The 14299-nt window shown below is 41.1% G+C and overlaps 1 long non-coding RNA gene across 1 annotated transcript; it reads left to right on the top strand.

The window, feature by feature from the left end:
• The first annotated feature begins 11122 nt into the window (after positions 1-11122).
• On the top strand, positions 11123-14090 carry LOC130581954 (uncharacterized). The gene is made up of 4 exons (XR_008966281.1): positions 11123-11205; positions 12810-12889; positions 13499-13557; positions 13890-14090. It is a non-coding gene; the product is annotated as an uncharacterized LOC130581954 (long non-coding RNA).
• The last annotated feature ends 209 nt before the right edge of the window (positions 14091-14299 follow it).

Raw genomic sequence — 14299 nt, 5'->3', positions numbered from 1 at the left:
TCCCTTCTTACTGGCATTTGCTTCTGATGTACCTTAAAAAAYTGTAGATTTATCCAAAGCATGTTCTTTCTTATGTTTCTCACTCAACAGCCATTTTGSGGTGAGCTGTTCAGATTCATGCATTTGTCTTTGCCTTCAAGACAAAGATTCAGCTGCATCCCACCGTGGCCACTAAACTRTATCATGAAGTGCCATGTCTGTTYGGTTTTTGAACACTTCCAGGCATGTTGACTCTACCACTTCCCTCAGGAGCCTGTTCCAATGCTTAACCGCTCTTTCAGTGAAGAAATAYTTTCTAATATCTGACCTGAATGATCCTTGGCTTGAGGTCATTTGCCATTGAGCTATTGACTGTTATCCGGAAGAAGCACAACCCCCACCTCACCACCACCACCTCCTTTCAAGTAGTTGTAATGAGCATTAAGGTCTTCCCTAAGCCTYCTTTTTCTCCTTCTGTTCTCTTTCAAAAAACCATAAAACATGCCAGGCCAATGCTGACATCTTCAGACAGGAYATATGTGAAAGCCACTTGCTATGTGAATGGCAGAGGAAAAGACTTTCTCTGATAGCCTGCTGTGAAACCCACTGAGATGTTGGACTACCAATCCAAAGAAAAGGTGATTCAAAAGGCAGCATATTTTATCAGACCCGCTGATATGCTCAAACTCAAAATTTTCTRTGGTCCATAGAGGCCAACCCTTGAGGAGTTTGACCCTGGGCAAATGTGGGGTGAATGGTGGTGTTGCTCCAGCAGACTTTAAGGGGAAGAAAATACAGCAGCAAGTCCTCYGAGCGCCTGGGAAAAGCAGGCTGGAGGAGGAGGGGGCAGTGACGTCAGCTGAAAGAATTCCTCCTTTCAGAGAACAAGCAGCGCTTTCACAGCAATGGATGCTCAGCCGTGGCACACACTACACAGATTACATCAGGGCCATTCGCTGCCTTTGATTAGTTTTAAGAAACAAAAGCATTAAAATTTTAAGTTCTAAATTTGAATTTTCAAGAGAGAAAGTATAAATAARAAGGGCATTATGAAGCAGGCAGCGGAAGCTGGTGGAGAGCAGTAGCACTGGTTCTTTGAAAACCTGGAACAGTTGCGTGCTGTTCCTGTGGCAGTTGTGTGAGACATACAAAAAGACAGTATTTAAAGTATATTCTACAGCACTTTTTTCAGGACCACCAATTGTATTATGAAAAGATTCTAATAGAATGCTACAACTTGATATTATAGCAGATAAGATGYGTTTGCAAGTGGTATTGCAAGAGCGCATCTGAGCTAAAATACATCTACTGTGGACACTTCAGAAGAGCAGCTATTTACACTTCCAACACTTTGAAAACATGTCACTTTTGCAATTAACAAAAGTTAATGGCCAAACATGGCATTTATCTAATTAACACAAGTACCTCAGGCTTGGGAATGACAGGTTTAGCTACCTTAATGTTGGGTAGTGCTGCCAGGTTTAGGAACACCTTCACTTTCAGTCTGCTACAGCAACTGAATTCTTCATCTTGCCCAAAAAAACACCAGCATGCTCTGCCAGCACATCACCCATAGATGTGTATCACTCAGTAACTGGTCTTATCGTGGACTACCATTATTTCATCCCTGCCACAGGATGCAGAATCTTGCTGCAGAATCTAAAATACAAGTATAAAAAAAATTACATTGATTTGAATTGCAAAGTATAAGTGCTGGTGCTGTGCCTGCTTGAATCAGCACACAGGACAAACTGAGGTACATAAATCCAGGCTTTTCGAAGTATTYGCCTGGGCACAAGGGATACTTTGTGCTGTTGCCTTTTCCTGTTGCATAATGGCTCTACCATGTCCATCCCAGAGGCATGGCTGCCACTCTTGGGAYAGGGTGCTCCTTGAGCTTGTGCAGTTGGAGAAGCAGACAATCCTTCTGTTGTCCAGAACTGGCCCACGAGCCACCAATTAGACTGCTCTGAACGACAGCATTCCATTCAAAGGGCTGCTAATTGTATTTTAATGATGATTTAAATACTGCTGCTGATCATTTCAGAGACATCCAGATCACTAATTACTCATAGCCTACGTTKAGCTCTAAGCAGGCACAGGCAAAGCACTGTAGAAACATCGAGTAATGTTATTAATGTTCTCAAAGTCCTTTGCTGCACTCCTGCTTGTCAAAAGCGTCATCTCCTGTTCCCAGGTGCAAACCCAGCCCTGGCTGCTCATATCTGCGATCCAACCACCCAGCTGCGGTGCAGGTTGTTGCAGCATTTTGGAAGTAAGGAGAGAGAAGCAGCGATTCAAAATTACTTACATTCATTAAATAAAATTCTACGAATATTAATAAAAATTAACAAAATTCTTACAACCTTACAACTCCACTTCAGAATATTTTACCTTTAAGATAAAATACTAGCTCGATCAAACTGCATCCCTGAAAACAGCATGGTCAGGRTGTTTGAATAAACTCACCAGAAATGCAGATCCTGATGAGCTATCTGCACAGCCAGGAAGGACATCGACCAGAGGAGCCACCAAGATGATCAGAAGGATGGAGCATCTCTGCTAYGAAGAAAGGCTGAGAGCATTGGGATTGTTCAGCTTGGAGAAGAAAAGCTTCAGACTTCAGTGACMCAGTTGCAGCCTTCCAGYACCTGAAGGGAGCCTACAAGAAAGATGGAAAGAGACTATTTACAAGGACCTGGAGTGACAGGACAAGGGAGAATGGTTTCAGACCAACAGAGGACAGGTTTAGGTTAGATATTAGAGAGAAATTCTTGGCTGTGTGAGTGGTGAGACCCTGGCACAGGRTACCCAGAGGARCTGTGGCTGCCTCTGGATCCCAGGAAGTGTCTAAGGCAAGGTTGAATGGGGTTTGGAGCCACCTGGGACAGTGGAAGGTGTCCCTGTCCATGGCAGAGGGTGGCACTGGATGATCTTTGAGGTCCCTTCCAAGCCATTCAATTCCAGGGTTCTATGACTCTCATCCTCACCATTGCAGCAGGAGCAGTGGTGTGGTGGGAACATGGCTGKCCTGCAGAGCTCACAGAGCCAGAGCTGTGCTTGTGCTGTGTGTGGCAGGCAGTTCAGTCAGGCTGGCAAATCAATACCTGCCATAAGCATGGAATTCCTTCCCAAATGTTGACTTGTGCTCTGTACAAGATGCTCATAGTGTATGGAGGAATCCATTCTCCAGAAAAAATATTTAGAGTGCAAGTCACAGTTTTCCCCTTCAGAAATCCAGCCAAAACACACCAAATCTGCTATCCACTGACAGTGTAGTGCTGGTCAAGATGTTTATACATAAAACACTTTGCCAGTGAGAGTAAAGCACGTATCTTGCCTGTGTAATTGATATCTAGAAATGGGGAAGCTGGCTAAGTCCTGTTCTAAAATACCTGCTTTTACAAGAACGTAGGTTAGCTGTAGTACAGTGGATTTTACATGCCAATTCTAAACAGTCAGAATTYTGAAGAGACTTAATGATGCAGGAGAAAAAGGGAGGCTTGTTTTTTCATTGGAAAATAAAATGCATGTAAATAATACTTAATGCTGGGGTTTTTTTTTGGTGAAGATTTATGTGAGATTAATCCCTTTATAGTCCTAGAGTGTATTAGTTTCAATCTACCCTTAATTTGATGTGAGATTACTGGCCTAGGACATGAGTGAGGAGCTTTCTCCACTCTGTGACTAGGCACAGAGAGTGAGATCCTCTGTGTGCACCTTTCCCCAGCAATGTTGTGCCTGTAGCTGCAGGGGCACCTCTTTGCRTGAGCAAGCCCCTGAAACAGCCTTAAAGGACAAGTTTGTGTAACTCAGGTGGCTGGCACTGAACGAGATTTGCACTTGGGAAAAATTTTGCATGCAATTTTTTGCAGCCATCTGATCCAGGAGTTTTACTTTCTACATAAACAGTCTATCTCCCTTGTCTGGGTAAGGCTCTAAGTGTGTTTCTTTCTGTACCTCTCCTTTTTCTGAGGTTTGTGCCAGCCGTGGCATCTTTGGAATTGAAAAGTCSTGAAAAATTTTTGCACTTTGTTACCAAGTGCTGTTTTTTTTTCCTTTTACATCGTTGGTGTAGATGTGAGGGCAAATAATTCCCCCCTTTTCTGTTTTAACAAACACCTACCTCGGCTGCCAGCGTTCTCCTACAAACTCCACAGTTTGCACAGAGCAGCCAAAGTGAGCTGATGCCAGGAAAGTGAAAGTCTTGTAAGAGGTAATGATTAAACTTGTGTATTCCCAGATTTTGTAATTACAGGTTAGTCATTTGGTTTTCATTCTTTTCAGCTAAGTCTKAGATGCTGGTGTCTTAGGTTTTCTGCCTGATCTACACAGATTACTTCCTCATCTTCATTTATTGTTTTAAAGATACATCACTTTMTCCCATTGCTTTCTTGCCTAACATCAGTCAGGAAAGCATTTAAAAAATTAAAGAGTTAAATATTATTGAATAATTTCTTTTGCAAAAGATTAAAAGTTAAAAACCCTGCAAGTTTGTCACTTGATGAWAGAAACCCTGACTTTTGAAAGTTGTACACACATGCACCCTGGCCTATGTTCAATGTTTTGRCTCCCATGAAACTAGATACATTAATTAGCTTAAAAAAATTTGAAATATAGTTCTGAAAAAGAAAAAAAAAATACTACAGCTCTCATTTATAAGAGCATTCTTATAATGTCCAGAAGACATCAGTTTAATTCTCCACATACTCTCACTATACCCAGCAACTTTTGATCTCTTCCCCACAATACAGCATAGAAGAGTGTCTCTTTAAATTCATTTATGAAATAATTCAGGACTGTGGGTGTCTTTGATCTGTTCGTCTCTGCTAAAGTACAGAAGAGAAGAACATGTCGCTTAGCAACCCCGCTTAGCCAGCACTGAGGGAGGCAGGAGGGATGGATGGTCCAGAGCCACAAAAGCGGAGGACTAAGCCCTGTCAGGAAACTAAATTTCAGACTATCTTCCTGAAAACGGAGGCAAGCAAACATGGTTGTTAGCAGAACTGGGTAACTGGGTAATCTCACTTTTGCCCTTTTTTTTTATACTCCACTCCTGGTCTGTTAATAGCAATCTTCCAATCAAATGAGAAAATACAGCTCGGGATGGACAGCGCAGGTTTTGGCAGCTTCAGGGCTGGGTGGCAGCAGAAGGGAACCTGAAGTTTAAATCAGTTCAATAGATTTGAAATACAATTAGTGTTGTCAAGACTAACTGTAATTAATTTCATCCTGCAGTTTTCATCTTAACACTTCAAATAAATTGTGTGAGTCTCATCCCATTGTACAGTTGGACAGCCTAAGTGTCCCCAGTCTGACTTATTCAGGGTCACTTACCTTGTCTTAAATAAACCCCACAATTCTCTGAGTGGTTACCAGGCTGTGATTCGCTGGTAACTAGGCAACATCTTATAGCTGAAAAAAAATACCAGTTAGGAAAGTAACTTGACACTGAAGCAGATGAGCAGCACTCAGCCCTCTATCCTTCGTGCAGCTGTAGGATGGCTGTAGGATGGTTGGTGTCCCATGGAGCCATGGCAGGAGCAGGCACCAGCTCAAACCCACCTGTGCTTTCCCTTGCTGACCAGTGCTGGCCTAGAGCAGCCTGTATTTCTTCTATTCCCAAACATCAAATGCTGTAGCTCTGTATGGCTGAGTTATGGAAGACAAAAATGATGCTAAAAACCTGTGTCAGGGGAAGAATGGCAGAACCACACCACTTTAACATCTCACACAGACAAAAAATACTTCAAAATTAAATACAGGTAAATTGTTACACCTGATCTTCTATTAATGATCATAAAGATTATTTAAAATCTTCTCAATTTTTGTAGCTTTTTCCTGTGCTCATCACCTATAACTTACTGCTGAACAGTTAAGAGAATCCCTAAATGCTAATCAGTTCAGGTTTCTTCCAGAGTTCAGTGCAGGCAATCCTGTGCTCAAACTCTAGTAAAACTGCAGATTATTAGACTGAGTGCTTACCTCTGTCCACAGGCAGGAACCTTGTCTAAACTGGCATCTGCTGCATATTCCAGCAATTACAAACATACCTGAAAACAGACATTATTGGATTCTGAAGTAACCTTGTTTTTATCTAGAAAGGGAAGTGTAAGTGCTAAGTGGTAAGAGCTAAGGTTCTTAGAATAGTGTACTGAAGAACGTAATTCATAAGTGACAAGATAATTTTTATTACCCAAATATAGCAAAGACCTGTAGAGTAGAATCCTGTCTTCAATGGGAATTCTACTGGTTACTGCAGGGGAGCCTGGATTTTACCCAGGATCTCTGAGTGTGCTTTTTGTATTGGCAAATGCTTGTGTAATGTGATTCTTTGGAGAAATTTAATTAAAGAAAAATGTGTAAGACACTTGGCATTAAGTGGTCTAAGTTTGTTAACAAACACACAGTATGGAGAATGAAGCCCAAATTAGAAGCAAATAACACTAAATCAATTGTGAGCATTTCCATAAAAATTACTATAGTAATAAGCTTGTATTTTTGTAATACTTATCTTCTCTATACTTTCATTTTTATGAACCAAACAAATTTGGAGGCTTTATTTGAAGTGTCACAATCTGAAGCGAGTCCTGTTGACTTAACTTTGTCTTTCCTCTCAGTTACAGTACAGTCAACAATTCTTTACTGTAACTCACTACTGAGAAAGTAATTTTGCTGACTGCCTAAATTGAGGAGGAGGAGAAGTCCAGCAACAGTAGAACTCTTTTACTTATGCTTGTGTTTATGTTTACAGTACCAGTTCATACACTTAGTGGGTTTTTTTTTTTTTGTTTTAGGAAACAGAAATATATCATATCCATACAGCCAAGATGCTCTTTGTTACAAACTCTTTCTGTGATTCCTTTAACAGATACAGAACTCCAGCTTTTTGAGCAGATTTTGTGAGGCTGATAGTCGTGAGGAATATGTTTTTCACTGCACTGACTTAACCAACCTGTACAATTAACATAGCTTTCTGGTTATGGCATTCATGTTCCCAGATCAGGATGATACGCAGAAAAAGCATGCAGATAAAGCATCATTTGCCCAAACATGCCATCAGAAACTAACTTCCTAAAAGTATGTCTCAAGTTGGAGAATGCAAACAGATGTGTGATACTTTTCCTTTTTCAGAGCAATCATGGTAATATCACTATGATACAGATTACCTTCATGTCTTAATGCCAGTCCTAACAGAGAAAGAGTAACCTAAATTCCCAGAAGCATCATGTTGGAGAACTCTCAGTTTAGTGCAGCAATTCTTGAAAATATATTGGTCCAGCCTACAGTACTGGGGAAGATTCTCTCTGGCATGGGACCACATTGCAACAGTCCCTCTTCTCAGGGAAGAAACTCTAATCTAAAATGTATCAGACTATTTCTTCCTCTTGTAATCTCCTACTAAATGAGAATAGAATTATGCAGGTTTTTGTCATGATGTATAGAAAAGTGTGAAATTAAAAATACATCTCAGCTCCTCCTCAATGGAGAGACCATGGCTGTCTTTTTAAACTAAAAGCACACTGGTCCCATTGCCTTCTGCTAAAGAGTGGGGCATCTCTGTTTCCCCAGTGAGCAATAATTACAGCAAGGAGAACTGCAGAGAGGTTGGACATCTTCACTGCTTGCAGTGCTGCCACCACACATCTGACTCCAGCACCAGGCTAGCATCTAAATAGACTGAAAAATTCACTGAAATGTTTTGATGTTATATAGATGTAGAATTTGAAAGGATTATGAGCTTCTGTTTTCAAAAGGAAATTAATAAAAAACATTGTAAGTCTATGAAAAATACTGGGTGCTCTTAAGGAAGATCAGGAAATTTTCATTTTTATCACACTGTAAAGAATACAGGCATTCACAGGTGGAGATACAGTGTGCAAAATTATACAAACAAACCAAAAGAAGCCATTCCCTGTTGTATTTCACTATGTGTCCTTACTACCAAGCCTGCCCCTACCTGGTTCAGCTGAGTGTGGACTGTGGACCAGCCTGCCCAAACCAGCCCTGTTCACTTCTTGCCTCTCATTGGAATTGCCACAAGTAACATCCCTACAGTGCTGCAGCTCTGAAAATTTGTGCCTGGAAGCAAATGTTTTTAAAGGAAGGAAAAACATAGGTGCAGAGAGGTCTTTGTCCTCAGAAAGCCTGCTGAACAAAGTCTTTTTGCTTGGAAGAAGTCATATTTACATGACAAATTTACATGTAGTGGTGACAGAGGCAGAAAATTTCCAAGCAAGTGGAATTATTAATGTTTTGGCAGCATGAGATTGTTTTTTTTTCTAGTTGCAAATGTTGCTCCATCTGCCACAAAACCATTGGTTCCAACAGCCCTGGCCTCCCCTGTTAAAGGGGCATCACAACACATCATGTTTATGGGTGGGATGTGAGGAGACGATGGTGATATGAGTCTATAACATGCTGCAGTGGTATGCCCTGTTGGTGAGGAGGTGTATCTTCCTTTCTCTTTATTAGTGTAAGAACTATTGAGTTAGTTGTGTTTGACATCACCTATGCTAAGATTTTGATAATACTACTGGCTTAAATCTTAGTCACATCATAGAAACAGTGTTTGGAAAGAGCCTTTTGATCAGCTCCTACCTTCTGCTTAATCAGGACTGAACCAACCATAGATTAGCTCTGCTGTGAATTTACCTGGCCAAATGTTTGGTTATCCCCCTCTGGGTACCCTCTTCCAGTGCTGCAATATCCTTCCAGTGAAGTAATTCTTCCTAATGTCCAGTCTGAACCTTCCAGGCCACCATCACAGAATCATAAAATCACAGAATGGTTTGGGTTGGAAGGGATCTTAAAGCCCATTCCACTCCCTGCCATGGGCAGGGACACCTTCCATTATCCCAGGTTGCACCAAACCCTGTCTAACCTGACCATGGACACTTCCAGGGATCCAGGGGCAACCATAGTTTCTCTGGGAACCTGTGCCAGGGTCTCACCACTCTCACAGCYAAGAATTTTTTTCCAATATCCAATCTACACCTACTTTCCTTCAGTCTGAAGCTGTTTGCTCTTGTCCCTTGTAAAAAAACCCTCTCCAGGATTTTTGGAAGCCTACTTCTCCCCCCCRCAATTGGTCATTGTGGCAATTGCCTGTTACTGGACCATCTGTCACTRCCACAAAAAGTTTGGTCCTGTCTTCTTTCCAGCTCCAGTTCCAGCAGCTATTCATTCACCCCTTGGGCCTCTCTGTTCCAAGCTGAAGAGCCATAGCCACCTCCATCACTTGGAGCATGTGTCCCATGGTCCTATCTATCCCATTGTTCTGTTTCCCATTTCCACATGGCCTCTTAACCTCAKGGACCCAAGCTGGAAACTATTCTGATGTGACTCTCCTGGCCTGAGGAGACAGGGATAATGAGTTCAACCCACTGGCCACCCTTCTTTGTCAGCAGGTGAGGTGTAGTGTTCCCCAATTGCCACGAGCATGCCATTGTTCACACTATCACCTCTGGGTTCTTTCCAGCAGGGCTACTACTTTGCCAARCAATTCCCAACCTCTCCTAACACTGGGTTAATAGGTGTGGGCCTTTGTAATTTGATGGGATTTCTGCTGGCCAGATCCCAAGTTCCTGAAGATTCTTCCACAAAGGTTACTATTGTGGCATGCCAACACCTTGACCCTAATTTCGTGTCATCTTCAGATTTGCTGTTTCTGCATTCAATATCATTACCAGATGACAMTGAAGATGGTAAACAGCATCAGTCCTGCTACTGACCCAGGAGAACTCTGCTTCTCTTCAGCCACCAGGCAGACAATGGGACATTGATGGCTCTTTTAGTCTAGTGCCTTTCTGAGTAAATTCTCTGACTGTGGCRTAGGAACAGAAAGAACAAACTGGTTTTCTATTTGGTACCTTAACGATAACCTGTTCTTTGAGGCTTTGAGCAGAGAGTAGTGGACCACATAGTGCAATGGTAGCAAAGGCAAGGCATTATTTAAATTTAATAGAATTCTATAAGTAGGCTTCTAAAAATCACTTTAACTAGGAATTGTTCTGATGTTCAACACCTAGCGCATTATTTTGGAGTATACAAAATAGGGAGTATACACTGTTCTTTTGCAATTWAAAAAAATGTACATTTTTGTCTTTTGTTCTTCACTGGCATCACATCAACCTCTCACTGTTTAAAGGAGCTGGAGGGAGAGTCCTCCGTGCCAGGATAGCCAGAGGACTTCTGTGGCACGAGTCATCCACATCCCATCTCTGCTTCAGCTCAGGGCCCAGCCTCCTGAACTTCAGGTCGCTTCCCAACCATGGTGTTACTGGCTKACCTGGGACTGGTGAGTGGCACCATCCCTCTGCAGTCCTTTGCATTTTCAGAGTTTAACATTGTAACAAGTCTGTCTCGGCCAAACACTTTGTTTTTGGCAAAACATTGCATGTCCACAAAGATACCTTCCTGATTTCTTTTTTGACGTCTGAGTTATAACGAGGGTAAAAGGTGATTCTTTAAACCTAAAGGAGATATCCAACAGAAAAAAAAGCAATCTAAATTCTAAAACTACTATTTTAGKGATGACTTGTAATCTAGTTGATAATTATTAACTACTTGATAGTACCCAGCTTAGTGTTAGATCTAAAAAATAGAATTAAATGAGAAAATAATTCCTTTGATATGTATTAAGTTATTCAGTTAGTAAATTAGTGAATCTTATCATGAATGTTATTAGCTATTAGCATGTTACACTTCTTGATGTTGCTTGTGAAGAATGCATATGAAAATGAGGGAAAAAAATCCCTTTTGAAGTTCCTGCCACTTGAGTTGTTGACATTTCTTTTAACTGGTGACTGTCCTCTTGAATGCAGTATTCCACTGTTTGGTTTTATGAGAGATTCTTCATTTTTAATTTGTTCTCCCATTGATTAGACATTTTTTAATGGGTAGCTCTTAAGATAATTAGCCTTYCAAGGACACCGTGTTCTCCTAAATAGTTATTAACGAGTATCTCTCCCATTCACTACTCTTAGCCTRTTTTCATTAAGGGACTTTCAAGTTTACATCTGACCTTTGCCAGGTACTGCTGAAGACAGCAGGAATCTTGCTGCAAATTTCAGGAAGAACAAGATCAGACCCTGGGAGTGAAGAAACATCATTTGTATTTATTTTGTCTTTGGCAGATGGCTGTGTTCTAGCAGAACCTACAAACAGTTCTTGAGGCTCCATGGTAGACTTGAGGAGGGACTAAAACGAGTGAAAGGAAACAAGGTATGTTTCTTTCTCTTTTTTCATCCTCCATCTGATCAAGGTTTCCATCKTCAGAGGATCCCATCAGCTGCAGCAGCTGTGCTAAGGAGCCTCAATTAGACTGTCCTTTCACAGTACTGAAGGCAAAAAGCTCCCTTTTATTGAAGGTCGATATACATTACATAAACATAAACCCATTTAAACCAACAATCATGCTGTATCTGAAGTTATTTTCCCACTAAAGAGCCAAGGATCTTTAGTAAGAATATCCTTTTTTTAGGAATTGTTGCCAGTGTTGCCCTTGCAATTAAGAGCATACTGGATAGTCAAATACTCCAGCGTGTCATGTAGAGCTACAGTGACCTGATCCTGTTCGGTTYCTGCTTGGCTTCTCTAAGCAGGTTCTTGTCCTTCCCTTCCTCTCATCTTTAACCTTGAACTCTGAAGTCCCAGGCATGGGCAGCTATTCTCTGGCTGAAATACATGAAGAATTTTTATGTCACACCCTATGTTTTCTATYTGCTATTTCAAAACAGACTGAAACATCATCCTTATCTTTTCTCTGCCTCCCTGTAAGCTTTTCTGTTCTCTCTTTCTGCTTCATCCACACTCGGTCCTTAAGAAACCTCTACCATAAATATGAATTTCATCCTGCCATTTCTGGACACACTTCTATCCAAACCAGAACCTCATGGCATTTCTCCACGAAGGTGTGGTTATCTCTTCAAGGTCTGTATCCTAAACCAGGGTGGTTTAGATTCTTGAAAACTCATTCCATCAGTTTACCTCACAGTTTCTATGAACAGTATGATCACTGCTTTTTTCTCATGTCCATCCACTGTTTCAACTTCAGCAGAGGTTACACTGTGGGTCACCTTGGACCGACTGAATCTAAACTTGGCACTTACTTCTCCATGACAGAAATGGCTTTTCAGATAGGTCCTTTTCTATGCCAACCAAGAACTGAAACTCTGAAGCAGGCTCTTATGATCTTRTAGTTCATATCTGTAACACACTTGCTTTGTGGGCTTGACCAATGCCATTAGAACGATCAAGTTAAATAATTGTATCTGATTTATGGCTTGACATCCTTAGTAATCTCTTCATTCTCCCTTTGTTTCCTGCTTCTCTGTCAGTTCAAATAAGTTACTATTCTTTGCTTTACCCTCCTTGACCCACCTACTCTAGCCATCTCTTTCACTAGGAAATTACTTGTCCCTCCCATGGACAGTTATTCCAAAATTTCCTCTACAGTCAACAAGTTATTTAATCCAAACATCTATCTCCTAAATTTCCTCAAGACACTGTGAGYAGATGCTTACTTTCCTGTCCTGTGCACTGACATGGGGACAGGGGCCGAGGGTGTTACCAGCAGCACAACCATCACTGCTGGCTCTTTGGTCCCACCTTCTCTCATCTGTTTCTGTTTGTCTGTGTTGTCCGCAACTGTCACTTCCCTGCCCTGGGTTTGCTGTTTTCGTCTTCATTTATGCACAGCCAATTTCAGTGGGGTCTTACTCAATACTTCAGGTTTCTGTAAGCAACAGAAAATAACAGTTGGCTCTTTTGTCTCTRCTCATCCTGATTCTGCAATCCCTAAAGACCAACATCTTTCTTTGTAATAGACACTGGACATTTTTTAGAAGAAATGGATCAAGAATTTCAATAGAAAAAAAGSATCAGAACCATCAACATCGCCTCTCAGGTAGRAAATCAATATGAAAATAATGAAATTGAAAAAGAAAATCAACTAAAACCCAAGGTGATCCAACACAGGTTGTAAAAGACAGTATAAATGGCTGGCCAAACAACCATTGTGGAGTGATAATTTAAAGGGAAGCTTTGCTTTGGAGAAGAGCAATGTTTATAGGAAGGCTAATTTAATTGTATTGAATGCTRTTAAAGTACCTATTAAAAATTACAAGTGGTAGTCCAAAACACTGCAGTGCTGCTCAGAAGAGAGCTAGCACAGGCTACGAGCTGGCCTGACATGGTGATCTATTTCTGATACCATAAAAAATACATGTTTCATGAGCCAAGGTACGCTGCATCAGTAGAGCCCTGCTCCCACTGCAATTGATAGTTTTTCTAGTGACATCAGTGTAATGATGTTTTCCTCTTGGTTTTAGCACATGCAAGTTTAAATACTGGGCCAGGAAGCCCATATCAGTTCTGTTGCATGCAATACCAGTGATTTTAAACACATTTGTTTTGGAGGATTGCTAAAAGGAATTTGAAAAGTGATTTACTAATGGAAATTATTTTGGTTTGTTTATTCATCCTGTTTTCCTAATTGTGCCATGTTATTTTGTAGGGTAGTGTGCCTCTTCTGTACCAGAACTAAATATGCACTTAAGCCTTTGGACATGTGAGGTGAGTCGTTTCCCTTCCCCAGTCCACTGGAAAATCAACAAAAGCAAGCATGAATTCCATTATGACCCATCGCAACAAGTACCTAAATCCTGCAACTACTATGATAATTCATCTTTGAACTCRTTAGTAGCAATGCATAATTAACAAGTAAGCTGCAGAAACGTGCATTTACTCTGTATTTACATGGTGTTTGCCATGCAGTTGTGGTATAATTACAGAGACTATACCTGYTCTCTAGAGTAAGAGTACATGGTGTACCTCATTTTGTGCTATTTCACACCAGCAAAGCAGAGCACAGCATGACAGAACTGAACAAATGTTTCATTCTGCAGTGGGTGGAAGCAAGCCACAGGTACTGAACAGCGCGGGAGCCGCACAGAGAGCTGCGATTCAAACCAGCGCCGCGGTTTGGGGCCGCTCAGGGTGACAGSCTGGCTCCTCCAGCTCATGTTATTTATATTTTGGACTGCTGCCCTTTCAGTAATGTAAGTGAACTTSAATATGCAGGCTAGAGTTTGGGGTTTTTTAGTACGGTAACTTTCCCATCTGATGTATAATGTTGTAGTTTTCTGTAGTAATTACAGGAAATGCATGGAAAGAATCTATCGTCTTACAAAGTTTTAATTTTTGAAGTTTGTTTTATGCTAGCACATCCACATTGCTTTGCCTTAAAACTCCACTGGTATCACAATACCAAGCGTGAAGTGGTAACATGTAGATGCTGGGAAGAAAACACCAGCAA

The sequence above is a fragment of the Malurus melanocephalus genome, unplaced genomic scaffold (assembly GCF_030028575.1).
Source record: "Malurus melanocephalus ecotype Western Australia unplaced genomic scaffold, MMel_1.1 scaffold_450, whole genome shotgun sequence".
Classification (NCBI taxonomy): Eukaryota; Metazoa; Chordata; class Aves; order Passeriformes; family Maluridae; genus Malurus; species Malurus melanocephalus.
This window is presented reverse-complemented; position numbering and strand designations above follow the sequence as displayed.